This window comes from Xenopus tropicalis, chromosome 8 (assembly GCF_000004195.4).
Source record: "Xenopus tropicalis strain Nigerian chromosome 8, UCB_Xtro_10.0, whole genome shotgun sequence".
NCBI lineage: Eukaryota > Metazoa > Chordata > Amphibia > Anura > Pipidae > Xenopus > Xenopus tropicalis.
The window spans coordinates 117,314,889-117,340,862 of record NC_030684.2 but is presented as its reverse complement, the minus strand read 5'-3'; the positions used below and the strand labels follow the sequence as shown (position 1 = coordinate 117,340,862).

The 25,974-nt window shown below is 39.9% G+C and overlaps 1 long non-coding RNA gene across 1 annotated transcript; it reads left to right on the top strand.

Moving 5' to 3' along the window:
* Window positions 1-3,119: 3,119 nt before the first annotated feature.
* LOC116406754 lies at window positions 3,120-5,091 on the top strand. Its single transcript, XR_004219794.1, has 2 exons — window positions 3,120-3,481; window positions 4,899-5,091. It is a non-coding gene; the product is annotated as an uncharacterized LOC116406754 (long non-coding RNA).
* Window positions 5,092-25,974: the final 20,883 nt, after the last annotated feature.

The window sequence follows — 25,974 nt, the reverse complement described above, 5'->3', positions numbered from 1 at the left end:
TGGATTAGTAAATGTGCCCCTTAGTGAAAGCCACTTCTCCATGTCCTACATATTTCAGTACATACCAACCAGCCATTTGCTCATTATAAAGTTGATCAGACTGGTACAATACACCCTCCTCTTACAGTAATGAAAGCAATGTACTCTTCCTGAGGAAAACAACACACAGCCAGGCCATTCCCACAGTTATTCCTACCATTCCCTTGCAGATTTCCTTTAGCTTTTAATTGCAGCCTGTTGCTGCTACTCAGGTTAATGGAGCTTTGTTCCAGTTTGAGGTTCTCAGTTCCGACACCAAAGGCCTGGATTTCCTTTATGGTGAGTACTTGCAGGGATTGACAGAAATCAAGGAAATTGCTCTACACTAAGGGCCACGTAGCGTCCCAATAATAATTAGCACCAGAAGTAGGATTATAATCAGGGATACAGTCTGGTGCACAGTTACCTTCTAAAATTCACAAGTTCCCTGGGAGTGCAAAGGCTTAATTACAGTACAGGCAATTAGCACACTAACCAGCTGTGAGAGGTGCCTCCAGCTTGGGCCAGGGAGTCAATATTGTCTATTACAAAACCTGTTATTAAAATAACTATTTATCCTTTGACCTGGATAATATACATGTTAAGAAGAAGATCTCTGGCTGAAGGGCTGAACTTGATGTATGTGTGCCTTTCTTTCTATCTACATTGTTATGTTCCTGTGTTGCCATTATAGACCCAGAAATAGGCAAAACTCCTTGTCTGCATGTCACTAGCCAACACATGTAGAATCTTTGTATGAAGAATATGCAGAAGTATCCTCAGATCCTCCAAATTTGCTCAATAGTCACTAAGGATCCATGTCTGAAATGACTTCTGTCTAAGCTGCTCAAAAATATTTCCTACGCATTTTGTGCATCCAATTAGTACAGGTATGGGACCTGTTATCCAATGCTCGGGACCTGGGGTTTTCCGGATAAGGGATCTTTCCGTAATTTGGATCTCCATACCTTAAGTCTGCTAAAATGTATTTTAATATTAAATAAACCCGATAAGCTTGTTTTGCTTCCAATAAGGATTAATTATATCTTAGTTGGGATCAAGTACAGGTACTGTTTTATTATTACAGAGAAAAAGGAATCATTTAACCATTAAATAAACCCAATAGGGCTGTTCTGCCCCCAATAAGGGGTAATTATATCTTAGTTGGGATCAAGTACAGGTACTGTTTTATTATTACAGAGAAAAGGGAATCATTTGACCATTAAATAAACCCAATAGGGCTGTTCTGTCCCCAATAAGGGGTAATTATATCTTAGTTGGGATCAAGTACAGGTACTGTTTTATTATTACAGAGAAAAAGATGATCATTTTTTAAAATTAGAATTATTTGCTTATTATGGAGTCTATGGGAGATGGCCTTTCCGTAATTCGGAACTTTCTGGATAATGGGTTTCCGGATAAGGGATGCCATACCTGTACCTTTATGAAAGAATTACTATGAAGCACAGTGACCTTTTACTGAAATGACTGAACTGAGAAGGAAAAATGTATACTGCCAATGACTAATGGTATTGCAAGTCTTTGAGCAAATCATGGGGTCATTTAAACTGCACCCATATAGTTCCATTCTTGGATATTTGAGTTGGCCTCAATCATAATGGTATCATAGTGTAAGCCCCTTTCCTGCAGCCATAGCTTTTGATGGTTATGTGTAAGGGGATAACAATACAAAATGGATATTAGAGGGAAAAAGAAAAGTTGTTGAAAGAATTGCCACCCATCTTAGCCAATAAAACTCTAGCCAAGGCCAGGGCCATTATTTCAAGTTTACTGGCAATGTACTTGCCGGTAAAATTCTAATCATTTATTGTTCCACCCATTAAACCTTGATCTGCCCCAACCACCATTTCTATTTTAGCCATCTTATCCCTTCTCCACTGTGCCCGAGTCCTGATCTATACAATCTATATAATTATATCCAATTCTGAAAACTGAGCCAGTAATATCTTCATCAAAATTAGAAAAAAAAAACAAAGCAAGCTGTAAATAATTATAAACTTACATTTCCCATAGACAAACAGAAAGGGAAAATCAAAATGAAGGTATTGTGGCCCTGGAACCCTTATAGCAACCAATCTGCAACAAGCTATTGTGAATCACAAATGATGGAGGTAAAATTACTATGGTTTACTATTGATATCCTAGTTTTGTAAATGTCTCCCCAGAACTCAAGCTGACGATACGTGGAATAGTAAAGTCAGGGAGGCTGGACTTTGGCTTCATGCATTCTCTCCTTGGAAGGCAGTTATTAGTCAAGTCACCCTGTCAGTCAGATAATGCAAAATCAGGTTGGGTGTGACCTTCATAAATAAAACATATGGGTAAATGAGGCCTTATAAAGGAATAGAGCGCTCAGCCAACAAATTAACAGGTTACTGTAATAATGGGAGCAACCAATCAGATGTCAGCAAACAGGGATTACCTGTTGACTGGATGCTTTGGGTTACTAGACCAGTAGTAACCTATTATTATTATTATTATTAATAGCATTTATTTATAAAGCACCAGCATATTCTGCAGCGCTGTACAATAAGTGGGTTACATACATTGGACATACAGAGTAAAATATAAAGCAATCAATAACCGATACAAGTGGTAAAGAGAGCCCTGCCCAAAAGAGCTTACAATCTACTTTTATTAGAGTAACCTTACGGTAGCCAGACATGGGTAAAAAAAAACTGGCGACTTGGTCCTTCAGCTTATTGGTCTTTCTACTGAAAGTCAACCATATTGTTCTGGTCCCCATACAGCGGGCCTGTAGAACACTCCGTGTGATCCAATCATTAGCCAGCATGCGGGTGGCCAAATTGGACCCAGATCTGATCAATTGTCTAATGTCTTTATTTTAAATACATGTACAAGTCTATGCCTTGCAGATGTTTGATGCTCTATGAACCCTAAATCCCCTTAGTGTTGCTTAGTTTTGCGTCCATTTAGCACTGTGTTCTTGCCTTCGTCTATAAGCCCAGCTGTGTAGAATTGCATTGCATCTTTGTTGCACTACATCAGGTTACATGGTCCTTTATTTCCCTTTTGTAAACAGGACAGTGTAAGCTATACACCTTGCATTAGGTTGCAGGGAATTTCAACACAGCTTTTCACATACATTTTTTCCTTAACATCCTTCTTTAAAGGGAAAGTGGATGAAGTACAATGTTGACAAAGGAATCCGTCCAGGCCTTCATGAGTCTAAGACCATTTTATGGATGACTCACATAGAATACATTATGTCCTGCTCCTTTAAGTCCGCCAGCATATTTTTTGCCTTTGTTTTCTTGAACAGGCAGCTTAACTGCTTTGTTGGCAGAGGACGTGAGTGCACAACTCTTAATAATGGGACATGGATTGGAGAAAATATCAATCAGATCAGCCAACAATACAGAAGCCAAATTTACCAAGTACTTAGAAGTGAGTGATTTCAAAACAGAACTTGTAGCAGCAGGTATGAGCTTTATCTTGTTTCCTTTCCAGATCATGTATAATAGATGTGATTGTTATGTTGGGAAGAACATATTTATTTTGGGCAGGAGGAAGAGAATGAAACACTTGAGATTATGGGCAATATTGACAAAGCCTGGGTTACTCCTTAAGAAAACTAATAGTGCTGATAACTATTACTTATTGCTTTTATTACCCATAATCATAGGTGCCCTTCCATAGTATCGGTCATTTCCTTATTCATGACTAAAGCTAATGTCTCACTTGCTGTTTTCTCCACCAGCAGAAAAACACCAGCTCAAAAAATACAATTACCACTGGAAACTATCTCTGCCTGTTGCCTACGGAACAAAATACCACTCATGTGATATATACAAGCTGCCATGGCACTTTGTACCCTGCCAAGCACCCCCTCTGTGATTTTGAATGACCCTTCTTGTCCTTTGTTTATGTCAGCTAGGCTTGTCTCACTCCTTTCCTCTCCATGTATAGTTAGGGCTGGTTAAAGAGACAGGCAGAGAGAAGGTTCTTACCTAGGCCCCTAGCACAGAAGTGCACCGATGAGAAAAAAATATTTAGAAAATGGCAAGATGCTTCCAGTATATATATCAGGGATATATAGTCTGCAGCTCTGGCAGAAGGTAGATTGCAGATTGGACATTATCTGTTTGTATTTTTAACCCTTTCAGGTTGTAGCCTTAGTCTTTCTCCATCACTTGGGCTCCATGTTTTTTTAATTGCGTTAGGTACAGTGCTAAGAAAAATAAGAAAATAATAATGGGCAGACAATACGCTCCAGAATATGGGTGATAATAGCTGATACAGAATTCCTCTCAAATTTCTCACACATGCATTTTTAAATACCTTACATTTTATTGATTCTAACATTTTAACCCCAGTTCTATTATAAGGTAGGGTAGACAGGACATTTGCCTTAGGCATCAAATTTATTGTGCCACAAAATGTCCTGAGTAACAATTAACATTGTTCAAATAATCTCTAAAAACTCTACAAGTATCCAGGTCAACCCATTCTAAACTACAGCTCCCTGAAGAGCATTACTAGCAGTGCCCTTACAAATAAAGTCATAGCTACATGGCCTACATGGACAATTTCTGTAAGAAAGTCACTACGCTGGCAATAAAGCCCATCCAAGTGACACTCTATGTGATATTATAGAGACTTGCCTACCAATTAACCTTTGGTGGTCCCTGGAAAGCTGTGCAGAACATCTCCCCAGGTATTTCTCAGCTTTGACATATCTGATGGTGGAGGCTACGAACTAACTGAAAACTTAATAAAGCAAGACTTTTCTGATGGAGGCCCATAGGCCCGATGCAGTGCTCCAAGGAATTTTTACACTCCCTTGTCTGACTATGGACTCTATAGACTTATGGCATCATTATTTTCCTCTTATCCAGGTCACAAACATGCATTTTGTTGATTGATTGGCCCACTACATGGAAAGAGTTGGACAGCCCGGCCCTGAAGGAATTAACAAGGAATCTCTAGTGTGAAGCACAGCTTTTGGTTTATATGTTTTATGTATACATCTAAATGCTAATACTGTTGTTGATATTCAATTTATAATAAAAACAAAGCTTTTGCAAGTTTTTTATGTGTCTGCATACATTTCCTTTGTTTGTCACCCACACTCCAAAAAACACAAGGCTAATGTCCCACGGAGAGATTAGTCGCTGCGGTTTTTAAAAAGCGAGTTCCAGCGACAAGTCGCTCGTTTTGTCTCTACATAGAGAAGAATATAAATCGCCAGTACCTAAACCGACGATACTACTTCAAATTGCTTATCGCTCCGAATCAATAGGAGACCCTTTTTCGAGTGATTTTACAAAGAAATCATTGTCAGTTAAAACTATTGGAAACGCTGAAAGTAAAACCCACTGAGCGGGAACTCACTGCGATTTCCCCATTGCACTGAATGTCATTTCTAATTGTGGGTGGGGAATATGACACCTGGATTTGTGGGAAATAGAATCGCTCCGTTGTTGAAATCTCTAGTACTCACTTGTTAGGAAAAGATGAGTGACGCCAGAACTCGCTTTTTAAAAATCGAAGCCACTAAATCTCCCCGTGGGACATTAGCCTTAAGGTTAATTGGCTATGGATGAAACTAACCATATTGTGTGTGTATATGATCTTAGATTGTGAGCTTCACTGAGGGACTGATGGGAATGTTGTTTAGGCTCTGTAAAGAGTTGAGTAAACATGTTTGCACAATAGAAACCCAGCCCAAGAAGTCCACCCATTGAGTGTTTCTAAAGGACTAACAAAAAGCTCCAGTATAGTGGTTACATTATTTTTTTGGTTTACGTTTCCACCATTTGTCCAGTTGCCTCCTTAGCTCATAAGAAGGTTACAGATACATTGAAGTATTGTAGTTTCAGCCTTCCAGACATTAATCCAATAAACTCTAGGACAGCAAACATATTTTCTTCCCAAGTCTTACCCTAATTGGCATTCAGCCTGGTCCTTCAGGTGTATCTAGGAGGGCAAAAAGCATTCTTCCCAAATTTCACCCTACACTGACTTTCGTACTGCCCCCCCCCCCCCCCCATTTCTAAGGGGGCAACCCACAGTTGGGAACTGCCTCCATACTGACAGTTGTGTCAGACAATACAAGCTTGTTCGAAATGAGTTCATTATTACACTCAGACAGGGGGTTTTCAGTATACTCTCTATGGTAATGTATCTTAGTCTGGTAGGATTCCAAAAGGGGAGTAGGGTCTGTCTGGGAAGAAACATAGGAAGCTCTATAGAAGTCTGACTATTTGGCCACTGGCTGAATGTCTGTGACACCTTTCTCTTCACATGGTAATTAAATGTCCTGACTGTGTTGCTGTAAACAAATGCGAGAGAGAGAGAACTAGTGCACATCAACATGTCCCTCTGCCAATTAGACAAAGGCTTATAAAAACAGCAATTGTTATTGTGACACAAAGTAAATAGAGGTGTAATCTGGCATAAAGCCATTTGAAATTCTTGCATCGAGTTCTATAACAACAACAAATGTCTAGTAACACCAGACTGATGTTTCGGCATAAACACTTCATAGCTATGAAAGAAAATGTACAAAAACATATATGTATATCATACCTGAGCCACACGGAACCGAGGTGATTATATTTAACTGGGCTGATGCAAATGTGGTCTTTATATTATACTGGCCAACTCTTTGTTCATGTTACAAAATTACACTATTGGGTTATAGTTCAAATTGCCATGTTTTGCCCCAGAATTCCAGTGTAATAGATGACACCCAAAAATTGTGTTTTTAGCAGCTTGCATGGTTTGCCAAGGTGGTCGAAAATGATTCCAGATTGGTAAATGATGCCCAAGCAGTAGCATAAGATATTCTCAGTCTATTTGTGCCCAGTGTCCCCATACCAACGAGACTGGCATCAATAATAGCGTTATAGGTACCCTAGATGTTATAATGGACAATGTTCAACTTACAACTCATGAAGGCAAAAGTTAATTGCAAGGCTTCCTTGTATCTAAGTATGGAATTTACCAGAGCTGGCTGAACCAGTGCATTGATGCTTTGGTCCATTGGGGCAACTGTTCCAGTGTCTCAGGCTACACTCCTTTGTTAGCAACAGGATGTAACCCGTGGCTATCCTCTGCTACTTGTGTTGCCAATTAAATCTCTCTATAGCCTTCAGTGTGATTTTTCTATGAATGGTGTAACATGGGCAACACTGGAGTTTTCCTTATCATTAAAAAGGAGTGTTTAAACCTACTAAAAGCACATAATGATGGGTGAGTCACTAGGGCTTAATTGTAGGTTAAATGTAAACATCTTAATCCCCTATAGATGCTAGGTCTGGCATTCCTAAGGCCAATGCGTTCTTTTGGTTTAAGTTCCCAAAAGATACTTAATTTAAGGCTTAGTAAAATACTCTATGCAGAAATATCTCCTGTGTTTGTATTGCTTCTATGCAAGTATACATTTTCCATCTAAAGACCAGAGTGGAAACTGATTTGCCACTAAGTGCATTTAGTGAGAAAAGCCTGACTCACAGCATCAAAGTAGCCCAATAGGTTTTAATTATAGCGTGGAAGAATTTGTATCCGACTCTGGCTATTTACAGAGGTACATCTGTTTGCATCTGCCTGTGAGCTATGTTATTAGGGAAGCAGCCTCCCATCTAATGGGGCAGGTAAATCATGGCGACTTTTGGGAGTGTAGATTAACACCTTTTTTTTTTCTATGCCCAGGGCACATCAGCTGCTTTCATCTTGCCATTTTTCACATTCTTTCCAGTATATCTAACAAGCGCTTAGAAACTGTATTATGAATGTGAATGCTGATTAAAGGGGCAGTATGCCTCCGCTTTTTAGAGATGAGTTTAATAAATAGGGCTTGGGCTGAACATACTTTTTGACTATTGTTACCATATGGTTATGGGATCCATTATCGGGAAACCTGTTATCCAGAAAGCTTCATATTATGGGAAAGCCATTACATTTCCTTTTTCTCTGTAATAGTAAAACAGTACCTTGTAATAATGAAAATTTTCTCTGTAATAATAAAACAGTACTTTGATCCCAACTAAGATATAATTACCCCTTATTGGGGGCTGAACAGCCCTTTTGGGTTTATTTAATGGTTAAATTATTCCCCTTTCTCTGTAATAATAAAACAGTACCTGTACTTGATCCCAACTAAGATATAATTACCCCTTATTGGGGCAGAAGAGTCCTATTGGGTTTATTTAATGGTTAAATGATTCCTTTTTCTCTGTAATAATAAAACAGTACCTGTACTTGATCCCAACTAAGATATAATTACCCCTTATTGGGGGCAGAACAGCCCTATTGGGTTTATTTAATGGTTAAATGATTCCCTTTTCTCTGTAATAATAAAACAGTACCTGTACTTGATCCCAACTAAGATATAATTACCCCTTATTGGGGGCAGAACAGCCCTATTGGGTTTATTTAATGGTTAAATGATTCCCTTTTCTCTGTAATAATAAAACAGTACCTGTACTTGATCCCAACTAAGATATAATTACCCCTTATTGGGGCAGAACAGTCCTATTGGGTTTATTTAATGGTTAAATGATTCCTTTTTCTCTGTAATAATAAAACAGTACCTGTACTTGATCCCAACTAAGATATAATTACCCCTTATTGGGGGCAGAACAGCCCTATTGGGTTTATTTAATGGTTAAATGATTCCCTTTTCTCTGTAATAATAAAACAGTACCTGTACTTGATCCCAACTAAGATATAATTACCCCTTATTGGGGGCAGAACAGCCCTATTGGGTTTATTTAATGGTTAAATGATTTCCTTTTCTCTGTAATAATAAAACAGTACCTGTACTTGATCCCAACTAAGATATAATTACCCCTTATTGGGGGCAGAACAAGCCTATTGGATTTAATGGTTAAATGATTCCCTTTTCTCTGTAATAATAAAACAGTACCTGTACTTGATCCCAACTAAGATATAATGTATTCTTATTTAAGGCAAAGCAAACCTATTGGGTTTAATTAATGTTTAAATGATTTTTTAGTAGACAGAATATGGAAATCCAAATTACTCCAGGTCCTGAGCATTAAGGATAACAGATCCCATACCAGTAATAGAAAATATGCATGGTTTTTGTAATTTCTTGCACTAAAAGAGGGCAAAATCTGAAACTGAAACTAAAATCACATTCTGTTTCCTGATCCCCACAAGCACATTCTCCTAAAATAAACTTAAAAATTGCAGAGGTAAGTAAAGTTTGGGTCTCAGCAGAATCAGTTAAAGAGTTAAAACAGAAATTGTGTTTTCTATTCATGTACGTGCTCCGTGGGAGTGCAGGTAACTTCTGATACCGGTGGTTATTTGCCTCCCTTGCAAGAGTGATGTCTGCCTGACTTAATGGCAGAAATGCCCCTGGGAATGTACAATACTGACACATATGTACAACAGTATATTGTGCAAGCTGTCTGGTCTGGAGGAGGCTACACACCAGAAATGATGCAATGCACCACACTTAGTTTGGAGAACGCCCTTACACTGCAGAGAGAACAATTGTGCACAGGTTATACTGTATATTGCAATGGAGGCTTATTTATGATGCATAGTAGTAGGTACAAAGTGCAAAAAAAAATTGTCAGGCGCTCCTACCATTTAGTGCAAATGTTGTACCTGTCTGTGCTCAGACGCCTTTTATACAGAGGGGACTGTATGTCGGTGGCACATGGGTTTTACAGAAACACCCATTCTAGCGCCCAAGGCCACAAAGTGAGCTTTGTATTTGCTGCAACCAAAGGAACTTTTGAATCCAAATTTCAATGATAGAGGGCAAGTGCTTCATGGGTGGGACATAAAAGGGCATACTACTGCATCCCTTAGTGCTCAAGCATTTCTACTTCATTATTAAATCTGTCCTCTTACTTGGAAGCTATACACTAAGCCAGGAATCTCTAACCTTTTTACTTGTGAGCAACAGCATAAAAAAAGTTCTTTGAGGATGTCAAATAAGGGCTGTGATTGGCTATTTGGTATCCCAATGTGGACTACTGGCCTGCAGGAGGCTCTGCTTGGAGTAAAACCAGGGTTGGAATGGGCAGCTGGGACACCGGGCAAATACCCGGTGGGCCCCAGTGCCCCAGACCCGACCCTACTGCCACTTCCTCTGGCCTCCAATGTCCTCCTCTGATGTGTTCACATGCGCACATTCTGAAAAGGACATCGAACAGGGGCCCCTGCGGGGGGGGTTAGGGGTGCTTGGCGGCAGGGGACGTGGCCGGGGGAGGCACCTTGGGGGGTGCGGTCCAGTCCCCCCAGTCCGACCCTGAGTAAAAATATTACTCTATACTTCCAAAACTTGTCTCCAAGCCTGACATTTTAAATTGCGGACCTACTTTGAGGCTAACCCATAGCAACTGGTGTATTAACGAGTGCTATTTTCACAATGGATCTAAGATAGATTGCTATAGGTTATAATTTAGCCATTATACAACTGCCTTAGAAATTGTTATAGTTCTCTCTTGCATCAGTGGTTCCCTATACAATTATGTTATGAGACATAGCGCTTATTCATGTAGTAAATATATTGAACTTCCTGCTCTTCATTACTCACCATGTTTGTTTTGCAGCATGTTTACTTCACCGCTACATTACCATTGCATGTAATATATAACAGGACTTACCACAAGGCTTACTGGCCCTCCACCACATGATTCACATTTTATTTTGCTGTAAGTCAAGGGTAAAAAACACAAGAAAGGAGGATATTAGCATGGCTGGCACGGAAAAATAAAGAATATGCATAGGCCTCCATTACCCTAACAGTTTGGCTTTTTTTTCCATATATACTTAATCACTGGATAAAAATATAGTATAGAGCATAAATAATTCACCCATTTGCAGCTTTATAGCTGAACGGTTCACTGAGGCTCTTCCGCTGTGAGTGAGAGTGAGGTTTTGAGCTGACGTTAGCTTGGTTTCTTCATCCTGTTGCTATAGATGCTTCAAGAGATATGGTGCAACCTAGTGCACTGTGCAAATTGGGGTTTAAATATATCTTATCAAATACAAATGGCACTGTTCCGTAATTGTGAAATTTACAGCTTACAAGATGAATATAGATTCTATTTATGTTGAGCTTGCCACTTTGGCTTTCACCCCCCCCATGATAAGATCATCTATTGGAGACTAGTACATTCTGTTGTTTCCTCTACAAGTATTATGATTATCTCAGCAGGTTCATGTCGGTGTAGGTAGATGAAGACACATATGTTGGAAAATGTCGATATGTTGTCTTACCAGTACTAGCACATTTATAGAGAAAGATTCATTCCTGGGAATCAATCATCATTACCCACAATAGGTACAAAAACAATGCAAAAATTCCTGCATTATAGAAAAGTAAATGTCTTTTGCAACAAACAGACCATATTCTTATAAACAGTGCTTTGTGATGTCATCAGTTATAATTAGTGCTTAGTGATGTCACTTGTGTCCCATGATTCCAAGAAATATTGACCCCCCTACTCTAACATACAATGATATTAGAAGTCACAACAGAGATTCCTAGTTTCAAATAAGAACCACCAGACCACCAACATGTAGTATCAGTTTAAAATGGCATATGCTTATAAATAAGTGTCAAATGTGTGAAACACGTCAAGCTTGTATTTTAGCAATTTTCTAATAAAAGATTTCCATTTTAAAATGATACTACACATTGGTGGTCCAGTGGTGTATTCCTTATGGGAAATGTTTATAAAAGTTCTGCCTAAGCAAGGGGGTCAGGGATGTAGCACCTGGGCCACCACAACAGCTGGGTGAGTTGCATGAGTTATACTGCAATAAAAAGAAAACAGTGTATAATAGTGGGATTATAGCAAAGTGAGGCAAAGGATCCAGAGCATCTGTACCTGGACCACACTATACCTTTGGTGTCTAGAATATTTATAAAATTAGCTCCCTCAAAAGTTGTCATTAAAGAAAGAGCATTCTAAGCTCTATAAAAGTACATATTGAAGAAGCTTATACCCTTTTATGTTCACGGAACGCCTTCATAATTTTTAATATCTTTATATTTTACAATAAAATGTAAATATTTCTCTACACCTCCTACCAAAGCTTATTGAAAGTCATAGCTTTGTATAATAATCCTGCACAACTGCTGGCTGATGTGGCCTGAAGTCATTCATGGTGTGACATGAACCAGTAGAACATGTTTTTGCACAGTGCAGACATAGAAAAGAAGACAAGTTCACCAAGGTGAGCTCATAATATCTACAGAAACAGAGAAGGAGAGTAAAGGTACATCTAGTACAGACATTTAGCTATTGTACAGTTAAGAATAAAGCCAGCCATACACACACTGATTCGGTGTCTGTATGGCAGCTCGAAGAGGCAAGCAATATTGCAAAAGGCTGCGGATATCGGTCGTCTTGCCGATCGGCCAGGATAAAAGATTTTGATTGGGCGCCATAGAAGGCACCCGAGCAAAATCTATGTTTAGGGCTGAATCGCGAGGTGGAAGTAGAATTTCTATTGTTTCTACCTCCATAGCTGACGACTCAGCCCTGTACGTCAGTGGAGAGAGGGAACGATCTTTTCTGCGACCAATAGTCACACAAAAGATTGGAATTGCTACGTGTATGGCCACCTTTAAGATGGCCACACGTGGCGATCTGACGATGTTTCGTGCGACCATCGGTCGCACAAAACATCGTCAGATCCGCCACACACCGTTCAGGGCTGAAACAGCAGATAAGGAGGTAGAAACAATAGGATTTCTACCTCCTTCTGCCGATTCAGCCCTGACGGCAGATTTTGGTCAGGCGCCTTCTATGGCGCCCGATCAAAATTTTCTAACCTGGCCGATCGGCGAGTCGACCGATATCAGCAGCTTCCTGCGATATCGGTCGACTCACCGACATGCCATACACGCACCGAATATCGTACGAAACGAAGTTTCGTACGATATTATCGGTGTGTGTATGGCCAGCTTAAGTCATATTATAGATTCCAAATCCCAGAATGGAATACAAATAAGGACTGCTGCCTCCTAAGCAACATGGGAACGTAATACCCAGTTCGATTGCTCTGTCTGAACTCAATGAACTCATTTGTCCACCTATGAGACTATCATGAATCATGACAATAACACTATTACCCTTTATTGCAACACATCCATTGTATTTGTATTCTGGTTCTTGTGCCACTTGACTGACAAAACAGGTTTGGACCGTCATTAAAAGGGGAAAAAGACTGTTTAGGCTAGTGGGAAGATCATTGCCCATCTAAATAGTAAACTATATTTCCTTATTGATGTGATATGGTTCCTTATTGATGTGATCTATGGGTACAATGGATCAATTAAATAGTCAAAAGATGTCCCCTGCAAATGGATATGATGAGGGACAGGGCATCAGTAGTTACTGTATATCTCATTGCCATGCAAACACTACCATGCTAAATCTTTATCCATACAAGATATGGCCATATTAGATGACTCAATCACTCAGGTGGACCAACCTTGGTGGCCATATTTGCCCATGGGCAGTAATCAATCAGGCAATCATTTTGCTGCATCCATTATTCTAACTACAGCTTGCTGAAAAAAGCCAAGCAATGAGTGGTTGCTATAGGTTACTACCCACAGGCAGATTTACCAAGTTTTGATAAACAAGTCCCAATGTGTTTTGATTGCTGATACTTATGGTCTTAATTAGTGATGACTGAATCTGTCCCATTTAACTTTGCCAATAAATTCGCAAAATAGCAACAATTTGTGAAACACATTGAAATCAATTCAACTTTTTTTGCACCCATTGAAGTCTACAGGCATTTTTTTAGTTGGATGGAAAGAACCCCAGACTTCTAGTACCTGAAATGTTATATAAGCTTGGGTCATGGGGAGATCACTCTGTGTTGTTATCCATGCATTGCTTTATTATAAACATTATTATTATTGTGTTTTCTTTTATAGTGGAAAGAATTTCAATTACTTATTAATCCCCAGGGGAGGCATATTAGCTCTGCATACAGGCTGTGAGTCGCATTGGAACGTTGCACAAAAAGAAGATTAAATAAGAAATAAAAATGCAAAATTAGCTGAGCCAGTTGGCTCTTATCTATCATTAATCAGTATTATTGTGGGTGTCAGTTTGCCCAGTGTATCATGGTTAAAGCATAACCTTTTAGCACAGGATTTTATGAAGATGCAGCTGCAGTGTTTAAGGAAAGGTGTAAGAAATATTCTGCAATGATAAATGATAACTTCCTATGTGAACCACAGCCTCTTGGGTTCATGCCTCATTTTTTTACATACAAGTTAAACACAAAATATGAGTAAAAGCAGATCCTATAAGATAAGGCAATGATATGATAAGCAGCTGGTTTCTGTGCAATGCAATACACAACCTGATATCATCTCATATATTTTTTTTCTGGAGACAATGCATTTAGTTGGGTGTTGGGTCTAAAAGTTCAGCTGTAGCTTGAGGCACGTTGCCAACTTTAACCTGCTCTGTGCTTAGAGGGACTTCAGATTCAACTGCTAGAGTTTGATCTGGCATTATCAAATCATGATATTTGCCCACTGGGTAGCATGGCTTTATGGGAGGAATTCAACTGAACGTGGGACAATTTTTATAAATTCGTTGACGTGGTGCCAGTCAGTACATAAATGCAGGCAGCGAGAAGCCAATGCACACTTAGGGGTATATTTATCATGCTGTGTAAAGAGTGGAGTGAAGCATTACCTGTGATGTTGCCCAGGGCAACCAATCAGCAATTAGATGTCAACAGTTAGAAAACCAAAGCAAAGCATCTGATTGGCTGCTATGAGCAACATCACTGGTAATGTTTTACTCCACTTTTTACACAGCATGATAAATATACCCCTAAATATGTCACCTTACACTAAATATGTCACCATGATCTGCAGGGGTCACCGCTATTAAAGGCCAAGCACCTTAAAGTGTGATTGAAGCATTACCGATGATGTTGCCCAGGGCAACCAATCAGCAATTAGATTTCAACAGTTAGAAAACCAAAGCAAAGCATCTGATTAGCTGCTATGAGCAATGGTGATGGTTGGATCAGGACTGTCTGGCACAGCATTACAATTCATCTCACGGGGTTCATCTGGGTTGAGGTCAGGGCTCATATTAAAGATCACTGGCAAAAGGATACCACCACATTTATACAGAAGGGTGTAGAATATTGCATCATTTAGAGACACATAAATACTGATGTACAGTTTAGGTCAGAGGCCAGTACAATAAAGAGATCTTTAAATTGTTTATTTCTAAATGTATGTGCCTTCAGTGGTTTATTACATTATGATTGCGGTTGAAACAAGTTTAGAGATATGCGACGGACAAGATGTTCTTTATTTTATAAGGAAGCTGTGTTTGCATAAACAATGATGCCTTTTTTCAGGTTTACTTTTCTGATGCTATCTGGAGACTTCCTGCGCAAATGTACATCACACTGGCTTCACTTCCTCTGACAGTAAGGAATTAACCATATTCATTTCACAAACTATATTAACTGTGTCTGTTAGATTGTTAGGCAATACTGCTATTAAAAAAAATAGAAAATATTGCTGAATTTCAGAGAGTTCAAAGAAAGGCAACTAAGCTGGTAAAAGATATGAAAAGCCTTAGTTATAAAGAAAGACTGGCCAAGTTGGGTTTGTTTATGCTGGAGAAGAGGGTTTTAGATCATATAGAAATCTCTCTTCTATTTACCAGTAGGTCCTTCCAGCTGACACGAGGGTATCCATTCAAACTGTAAGTTTGCCCCCATTGTTTATACCTCAGACAGAGTATAGAAGCAGCACTGTAGCATTGTGGGTCATTGTGTCACTGTACAGTACAAACGGTTTATCATGGAGTGGTCATGATCAGTTACTTGTGCAGTCATGATTACTACTCTGCTCCCTTTGTGTGCCAAACTCTTCTTGCTCTGTGCTGCCTGTGTGTGCCATACTCTGCCTTCCCTATGCTGTCTGTGTGGGCCATACTCGGCCGGCCCTATGTTGCCTGTGTGGGCCATACTCGGCCTGCCCTATGCTGCCTGTGTGGCCATACTCGGCCTGCCCTGTGCTGCCTGTGTGGGCCATACTCGGCCTCCCTTATGCTGCCTGTGTGTGCCATACTCTGCCTGCCCTATGCTGCCTGTGTGTGCCATAATCTGCTTGCCCCATGCTGTCTCTGTGTCATACTCTACCTGCCCTATTGTGCCTGTGAGTGCTCTATGTTGCCTGTGTGTGCCGCACACTTCCTCTGTGTGCCCTATTGTGCCTGTGTGTGCTCTATGCTGCCTGTGCATATCAAACTCTGCCTTACGCTTCCTCTGTGTGCCCTATTGTGCCTGTGTCTGCCCTATGCTGTCTGTGTGTGCCATACTTTGCCTGCCCAATGCTACCTGTGTGCAATACTCTGCCTGCCCTATGCTCCCAATGTGCCTTACTTTGCCTTCCCCTTTGCTGCCTGTGGGAGGTGAACCTGGTGGGGGTTTATTAGTATTTGGAAACACTTGTTAGGGGGTCCCTAAGGTGTTTAATTATGTGCTGGAGGATGCTATCCACATGGGGAAGAGGAATATGGATTTAAGGGTATGGCTTAATAAACGTCTTTCACATCTGAGAGATGAGTGATATCCATTCAGTGAGCACCAACCATTTGTTTTGTTTTTTTGGTGTGCTTCCACCATTAATGTGAATCTGCTCTTAAAAGCTCTTGTGATAACATAGGGGAGGGAGTGGTTAAAACAGGTTTCCATTATTGGCCCTTCACCACATAAGCCAGACAAATTTTGGCCCTAGGAACAACTTGGAAAGCACTGCTCCAGCTAGGGAGGTTTCATATACATGTAAAAGGTTGAAACATTTACCCTTAGAAATAGGAAGAAGCTGCATTTATAAGGTGCCTCACATGCACTTAAAACAAGAAAATATGCTCCTTCTGTTAATTCTTATGATAAGGATATTACTAATATGTTCTGAAGATCCCCAGTTTGGCATGTAAATTGTTACCTGTTTGTTGGGGTTACTGCTCTAAGCAACCAGGCATTAATGTGAATGACGTACTGGAAGAAGAATGGGGGGGCTGAAACGGAAATAAAAAAAATATCAGTGCCAGTCTCGCAGCACAATCTGCTTGTTGGATTCACTGGTTAACAAGACTTTTGTATTTTAGGTAGGGTTCTGGAAGACAAATAATAAAAATGCATGAAATATATGTTTTAGTACAAACATGCAAAGACTGCATTGGCCCATAAGGGAACAGCGGATTATGTGTCCTGTTTCATCACTGAGGAGGTACAGCTCACGATTACTCACCTTTCTCTCCCACGGGAGGTGAAGAACACAACAAACCTGGGAATAAAGGGCCGTGTATGAGCACCTGAGTAGCACATCTCTCACAGACCTCAAGTTATCTGGGAAATAAAACACAAATTTTACTGTTAGATAAGAAGCCAGTGGCCAGCTGCATTACGCCGCTCACTGAATCTCTGAATAGGTGGATATAATAGTTGATCTTATTTCACCTTCACAATAGCCTTGTCTCTCTGACTAGAATGTTTGAATTACTGTATTGTATGAACTCATTTCTGCAGGTAGGAAAAGTATATGTATTCACCACCCTTTCTATAGAGAGGCACTTCCTTTTGTTCCCCTAAATCTTTGCAGCTTTAGAGAATGGCCTTGTTTACTTATCTAACTTCTGAAACCTTAACTGAGAATTCTGTTGCATCCTTAAGTTGGAAGCTATGTAATGTCAGTCTGGTCTCTTCTGGAATGATGTCCATTGTGAGACTGGGGCACGCCGGGCCTAGTTATGGAGATGTTTGATAACAGCAATCAGATCTGGACTGGGATTCAAAACAGGCACTAGCATTTCCAGTATAAAGAGGCCCAACAGCCCCCTACCAGCCCAATCAATAGTGACTTTCTATGGCATCTTACAGCAGCCCATCTGGCATTTGCCAGAATCTACAGATTAACATTTAGGCATTATTGCCTAGACTGGCAATGTTTGCTGAAAAGACTAGAGTGGGAGAGGGGAAAGAACCAGCAGAGGAGCTGAAGATGGGGATGCAGGCTGGGCAGAGAATTGCAATGAGGGACATGGGTGGTGTTTGTTAGTTGAAAACTGAACTGAGGCATGGAGTAGAGATTGGGTATCAGAATCTGAGCAGAGCATGGGAATATGGACTTAAGGAAGAGAGTGGATTGGGGCTGATAATATGGCCAGAGGTTTAAGAGGAAGGAGATGGGAGTGTGTGGTTTGGGGTTGCAGTTTAGTAGTAACCCCAGTAGCTAATGAATAATGCATGCAATAACAGGTTACTCAGTGCAACTGTCAACTCTCAATCATCAGTCCCACAGCTAGGACTATAGTCTATCTACCAGTTCAAAACGTATGATGAATCACTGGGGAGGAGTGCAATGGCAAAATGCGGCAAAGGGATAAGAAATCAGATTGCTAGGGTTCAATGAAGACATGGTCAACTAATATCTGGACTCTACAAACAAATGTTATGCCTACCAACCTATATTTTTTTTAAAAAAACACATGCCCATGCACTTCCTTCATTTAGAGCTGCTTTTATTAACCTCATTGCCTAATCTGCTCTGAACACCCAGGTAAACCAGTGTTAAAATGGAAATACAATTTGGCATAATGAACATTGCATGTAGCAAAACTCTTTGCTGATTCACACTGATAATCCTGAGATGTAAAATCTGTTCCAAGGACATTATACTTCAATACCTTGGCAAAAAAGTAGATTGCAAGCTCTAATGCACAGGGCCCTCTTTACCTAATGTATTTGTGTGTAATCTGTAACATTGCAAATCTGTATAATACATACTTGTTAATAATAATTATCATTATCATGCATATATTCACTATCAAAGTTAATCTTCCTAATTGACATGATTTTTCCTTTTTTAGTAATGGCGCCATGTCTGGTTTCTGTTAGTCTTATGGCAACCTGCCAGATTATATTTAGTTAGGCTAGAATCCTTGCATTAAAATACCTCTAACAGAGCAGATGTAGCATATAAATGATGCCTAGTTAAATACTGGGAGCAAGAAATGCATTCCATCAAAAATTCCTTATTTTCCTTTTGACGGAGCTAAAGATAGGAGAAGGAATAATGATAACCATAGACAACATCATTCTTCTGACCAGTTTCTTGGTGAATAATGCATTTGTGCTTATAGATGTCTTACCTTTACAAAGCTTGGTGGGTATAAATATGATGCTTGTGCTGACCATGTATGACCTGAGACCTGGCCTACTACACCAAACTATAGACCTGTGCAGAACCTGAATTAAGTCATTGGTTGACCCAGTGTTCCCAGTTGCCAATGTAGTACTATTTGCAGAGTGGCTAAATCACTTAATTGGGCCAACATTAAAGATCATGCAGTTTGGTTGGAAAATATAGGTGTACAAGTCACCTTTGTTAGGTTGGGGCTAAATAGGACAATTGTTCATGAAAATACTAGGAACTGTTCCTCTGTGCCCTCTCTGAACGTTCCCAGAGAAGTTTGCTTTTGAGTTACTAGTGTTGATTGTTGGCCTATGACCAGTGCTGGATCTCACTGCTGTAGTTGATGATACAGCCTATCACAGTGAGGCTTCCCATAATGCTACTGATTACCACCTCTCCACTTAGGCAACCAAATGCTTTGTTTTCTTCTGAAATCAGTATCTTGCTCCTCACAGTTAAATACATTGTATAAGGCAAAGATAAGAAGCTGAGTCATGTTTGAGTCCTTGGCCTTATACTTTTCCTTGCCTAAGTATAAATGAATAATAAACTGTGCATGCACAATCCCCAACAGGTTGGCCTTTGTACTACAGAACCCGTATATTGTTTATGTTTTACAGCTAATATAGCTCGTGGCTACATTTTCACCATCCCAGCTTTTCTTAGAAAGTTAAGGGCTTTGCAGGGAGGGGCTGCCTACTTATACGTACATTAAAGTGTTTGCAGAAATGCCTGCAGGTGGCCTACACCGTATCGTATGACTTTTCTATTTAATCCCTTCTGGCTAATATCCCACCCAGTAATCAGCAGACGCAACTGATTCAGTAAGGCAACTGACCACAGTATTCACTGACACCAGCCAACAACTGAGTCATTAATTACGTACCAATATAATTTAAAATATTTGGGCAAGATCAAACCTTGCAATGATAGGTTTTTAACCACAGACCTTATTTCTCATTCTTCTACCTTTTGGTGGAGTTCCCATCTTTGTCTTATGGCATGCTGCCTGAAAACCATTAAATGCTGTGAGAAGCCTGTCTGATAGAGTTTATTTACACCAATCTCTACATAATTATTTCTGTCAAATAACATTATATTAGATCTTCCTTCAATCCTTTTAGATTCTAAGTTGCAAGCAAGATCCTCACAACAAAATGAGGTGGAAAAGAGAGGAGCACTCAAATACATTTGATACACTCAGGACAGCACCACATCTACTTCACATCACTCTATTTCCAGCATGTTCACCTACTTGCTCTACAAATCTCAGGACTGTTCAGTGTAAAAAAGGCATCTTATTAAGTAGCCATGGAAAGATCTAATCCACTCATTTAGCATGGGTGGCTAAATCAAGCCCCAGTGACAATGACTGTATCATAATATGGGCCTATGCACAGCCTAATGCAGGGATCCCCAACCTTTTATACCAGCGAGCCACATTTAAATGGAAAAGGTGTTGGGGAGCACTACAAGCATGAAAAAGGGTTCCTGAGGATGCCAATAAGAGCTATAATTGGCTACTTATTAGCCCCTATGTGGCTCGCAGCCTACAGACAAGCTGTTTAGCATTATACTTGTTTTTTATGCAACCAAAACTTGCCCCCTTACCAGAAATTCAAAAATGAGCACCTACTTTGAGGCCACAGGGAGCAACATCCAAGGGGTTGGCAAGCAACATGTTGCTCACGAGCCAATGGTTGGGGAACACTGGCCTAATTCCTTACCAGATGGAATAGATATCTACCCGATACCAGGTAAATATCAATCGGTCATTTCACTGTTTTTATCCATTTGTGGGCCAATAACTCTACTAATATAAAGTGGCAAAGATGGCAGCTATTGTGGATGGCCAGCTTAATAATTGGACCATTGTTATTTGCCTGTATTTACTCCACACTCTGGTAAAGGAACTGGTTTATGACAAGAGAGACCTATAAGAGCAAGGTAATGGGCCTGATTAGCGTTATATGGCAAATATACATTTTAAAAACAATAAACTAACTTGAAAAATGAACTATGAAAAATTTCTTCAATAGTATGATTCCTAATTATTGAGCAATTAAACGTTGTTCTTTCTCTGCACACTGTCATAAAATGTAGCCCCCACCCACCCTGAAGTCAAGAGGTTTACAGTGACATTTTTTCTTAAATTAAATACTTTATAAGCCATGCCTTTCCCTTTCTTCACGTTATCCTTAGAAACAATAACAAATATTATGATGTTCGCCTTGTACCTGTGTTTACATTGGAAGCTGCACATATGGCTGCACTATAAACCAGACCCTAGCAGAAAGGACCATTTTTATTGCAGAGAAACCCAGAAATAAAACGTTGACTGCTTTTCTTTCCTTAGAAATTGGTTTTGTCTCTCCTTTTCACTTCCTTCAACACAAGTCCAGATCCCTCCTGTTCCATTTCCCTAACTGCCCCATAAAAACAGCAGGGGATTCTGCCAACAAAACATTTCCCAGATTTAAAGCAAGAGCGCTCAAAATATATTTAACCACATCGCTTCCAACTGGGCTGGCAGATGGGATCTGCAGTGTAATAAAATATCTTTTCAACCTGTATGGGAATTAAATTATCTACCCTAAGATTTAGGATGATGAAGTGAGCCTCAACAAGCCATCCACAAGAACAAATCACGAAATATAACCACATGCCAACCACAAGCAAAAGTGTCAACATCAGCCACTTGAGTATGGGACAGGTCCAATGAACTTTTCCTTTTGGATGGGTAATTAGGGGCAATATGGGGCAACAGCCACATATACAGGTGCATTTTACTGAAGACAAAAATAGGCCTCAGTATTTATGCTCAATAAGCATAAGCCCCTATATGTAATAAAAGGAACTAAGTTTGCCCAGGAGCAATAATCCATGGCAACCAATAAGATGTTTGCTTTTAAACAGGTGACCAGTACCTGTTGGTTAGTTCCTATGGTTTACTGCTGAGTTGCAAACCAAACTTCTAGGCATCAACTGACACATCAGGGTGCAAAAACTCATAGCTGGGGGTATTAGGAGTACTATTTATATACTCAGTGATTCTCAAGCTATTGTTAAGTTACAAATCTCATCAACCTTTGCACGTTTTGTTACCTTTGTCAGGGTGTAACGCTATTGCGTTGAAAGTTTCCTCAAGGTCTAGTAAGAACATATATGGTGGTTTTTATGGGTTAATAGACCAGAACAAACCTGTTATTACTTCAGTGCCAAGGATAGTGCGGCATTACCATACACATGTGCAAGTGTTAGGAATCCATCTTGAGACGAGGAATAAGGAAAGGGTGATTTCCATAAGTCATTTGTAAGGTGACAGGTAGATGTTTACTTGTACCGAAAGCACAAAAAACTAATTAAAAGCACTTGTAAACTGCCTCCAGAGCACTTCACTTATGCTTTAGTGGAGCCTTTATCTTCCATGCTTCCTATATTAAATACTGTAACATGTACAGTTAAGTAACCCTTGTCTACAGGATTAGCATTCTTGTGGAGTGACTCGATGGATTATACCCAGGAATTACCTCTCTCTGCATCACCTCTGGACTTAACCTTGGCAGGTAAGAGTAAGATAAACTTCCTTTCTACCTACACACTCATAAACATTACAATACCCACTCATTAACAACTACAGTATATCACATACTAGCAAAGATGACTGATGACTCAGCAGAGGAACATGCACATCACAGTTTCATAAATATATCCAATAACATTACTCATAAGAAAACAACCTGTGGCCAACAGGCTATTGTGGCATGCATTCATTTAAAAAAGGAAAAACATCATATGGACACACATGATTTATACCTTTATATTTCACGTGACTATACAGCATCAAGTTAGTAAGCAAACCTGAAAAACTTTCCAAGTACCACCCAACTCACTACCCCCTCACTTACCACCTTGGAGACCATAAGGACACCCAGGCTGGGATGTAACAGGGCACCAACACACACCACTGGGATGTAACAGGGCACCAACACACACCACGTTGGAGACAATAGGACACCCAGGCTGGGATACAACAGGCCAATGCCACTCACCACCTTGGAGAGAATAAGGACAGCTAGGAATTGTTATCTATTTTGTTTGATTCTATATTTATCAGTTAAGTCAGCTATTCCCACATGGAATGCTTGCCCACAGACAAAAACCCCAAGAAAGCTACCTGCCATGCTGGCCACATTTTCACAAGAGCAATAGGTAGCCAAGTGAGAACAGAAAAACAAAATTACCTCCCTTCTTGGACCTTTGTCCAAACAACCTTGGCACACTTTCCCTTTAAATCTAAAACACTGCGCCCCCCCCCCCCCCCACCACCACCACCACTGGAAAACATTGTTCTCCAGTTGTAATTAAGTTATAGAACATTACCCAACCATAACACCCCCCACAGATCTCTGTAAATTTTATATAAATAATAACCTGAAGACTCCAGCTTCTTCTTCCAATCATTCTGTTTCCTGGCCTGTCTCTTTCTAACACACTCAACAGTCTAAGGCTTTTCCCCTTAACTGTTTCTATTCACAACCCTATACAAGTTAAGGAAAAATGGTGGTACTACTTATTAGAAAGGGTCATTTGAACATATGAGGAGCACTGGCAGCAGTGAGTATTGCTGTGGAAATGCTGCCTCCAATGCTCCCTGGCAAGTGTCTCAGGTGACAGTCAGCCATCTGGCCACCCCATAGCTTTAAGCTTTCACACAACACTTAAAGACTGAAAAAATAAGGATGTGGCCAGATGAGACAGGGTATATTGTGACTCCTTTCAACTGGGTATTTTATCAACTTTCAGGCCCTAGGCCTCTTATTAAGGGCAGTGTCAACACAGACAACTTTTCAATATACATTAGTTACAAATGTGTAATTATATCAAAGGTATTTGTAAATGGAATTGCTGTTGAAAGCAGTATCGTTGCTATCTCCTTGGACTTGGTCCTGACTATAGGTACCACTGAAACCATGTAGCAGTAGTCAGCTCTCCTCCAGCTATGTGACCAGTTCCAAAAGCGCCTTGTGTGTTCCGTGATTAATAGACCTATAAATAAGGAAAATCACAGAAGTGTGCATGGCATTGTGGGAAATAGAGTTTTGGCTAAAGGAAAGTTGACTACTGCAAGATTGTTTCAGTGGTGCACCAGCAGAATAGCCTAAAATATATCTTTCATTGTGCAACATTTTTTTTTCAGTTTCCAGCCCTATACGATGCATCACTAACTCTGTTTTATCAGCTCCCAAGCTACACATAGCAGAAGTTTTGGTTTTATATTATTTCATCATTTCTTATCACGGTTTGCATTGCATTGCTCAAATTGATTGCACACGTCTCAAAATATCTTTTAAAGGAGACAGAAATGGATGCCAGGCTAGGCCATGAAAGGGAGAACCTAATATTTGTGTATCTTTCGAGATTAGTTTTTCATTTGTTGTTTCCTCCTCAGATAATGCAGCTCGGTCACTTCCTTTCTTAAAAACAGTGAAGTGCTTATTGGCGTGTTCTATGGCTTAGCACAGGAAACACAGATCTGGTGCGTGAAATGCGTCATTTTAGAAGATAATATTTTCAAATATGTTGCTTAATGTCTGATATTTTCCCCCAAATACTACAACTTTTTTTCAGCTTCTATTACAGTGCAACGGTGTAGCAATGTGTAAAAGTCATCCCATTGAGTGTAACCCCACTGCTTCACTTTACAGCACTGAGGTACCTAGGTTGCAAGGGTACCGAGTCTGCATGTTTAAGACTTGAAAGTCAGGGAATGCTGAGGTTTAGTTTAACATTTTAATAAGAAAAATTTAATTTCTGTCTCAAGGTAGTTATACATGGCCAGATTAGGTTGCACAGTGTAGCAGATTTAGATATCTATGTAAGCTTTGACGGTTGACAGACCACTAGAAGATCCTATTAGATGGCAGTCAGCTGGTCCAAATTCAAAATGCTGTCTGCTGATGCTTCATTTTGGCAAGTGGATGGTGTACACATGGATGTGTGGAAATGTCCATCCATGCCGACCAACCAGGCATGTCCAACAGGTACCTTTACGTATATTAAAGAAATGCAGTTGCCACACCCATAACAACCAACAGGTGTCAGTGAATACTGGGTGATATAGTTATAGAAGTAGTTACAGCTCACAGACTGGGTATACCCACCTTACACAAGCACAGACTAACCAGCCACCCTCATTGTTTCAAATTTCAGGTAGGCAAACATAGACTGAAAGGAGCCTTAAAAATAGCCTCAATAAGAAAACAATGCAGTTACACTGGATCTGGACAGCCAGGTAGGCCTCTGTGGAATATGACTGGGACTGTGAGCTAGACATCTCTCCAGAGACATTTATATTCTTTCCATTAGTTGCATGTTTCTCTAGCAATTTGAATTTTCACAGCTACCCCTTACTTCTTCAGCAGCCAAGAAAAAGATAACAAATATTTACTTCAGCCGTATTCTCTGCGTGCCTTTTTTTCTACTGACGAGACCTTCTGATCTCCTTGCACTGTAATTAAATAACCAAAATACTCATTATGTTTATTGATCACTGTATAATGTTGCAACATGCCTGCACTTTGTACACATATATTACATGTTACATTGATAAAGTGGTGCCCTGTAAATATTTGTCTGTTCTTTCAGTTTCTTCCTCTCAGATATATCAGCAGAAGGTTTCTGTTGTGACCGCTCAGAGGGTCCCCGCTAAGCACCCA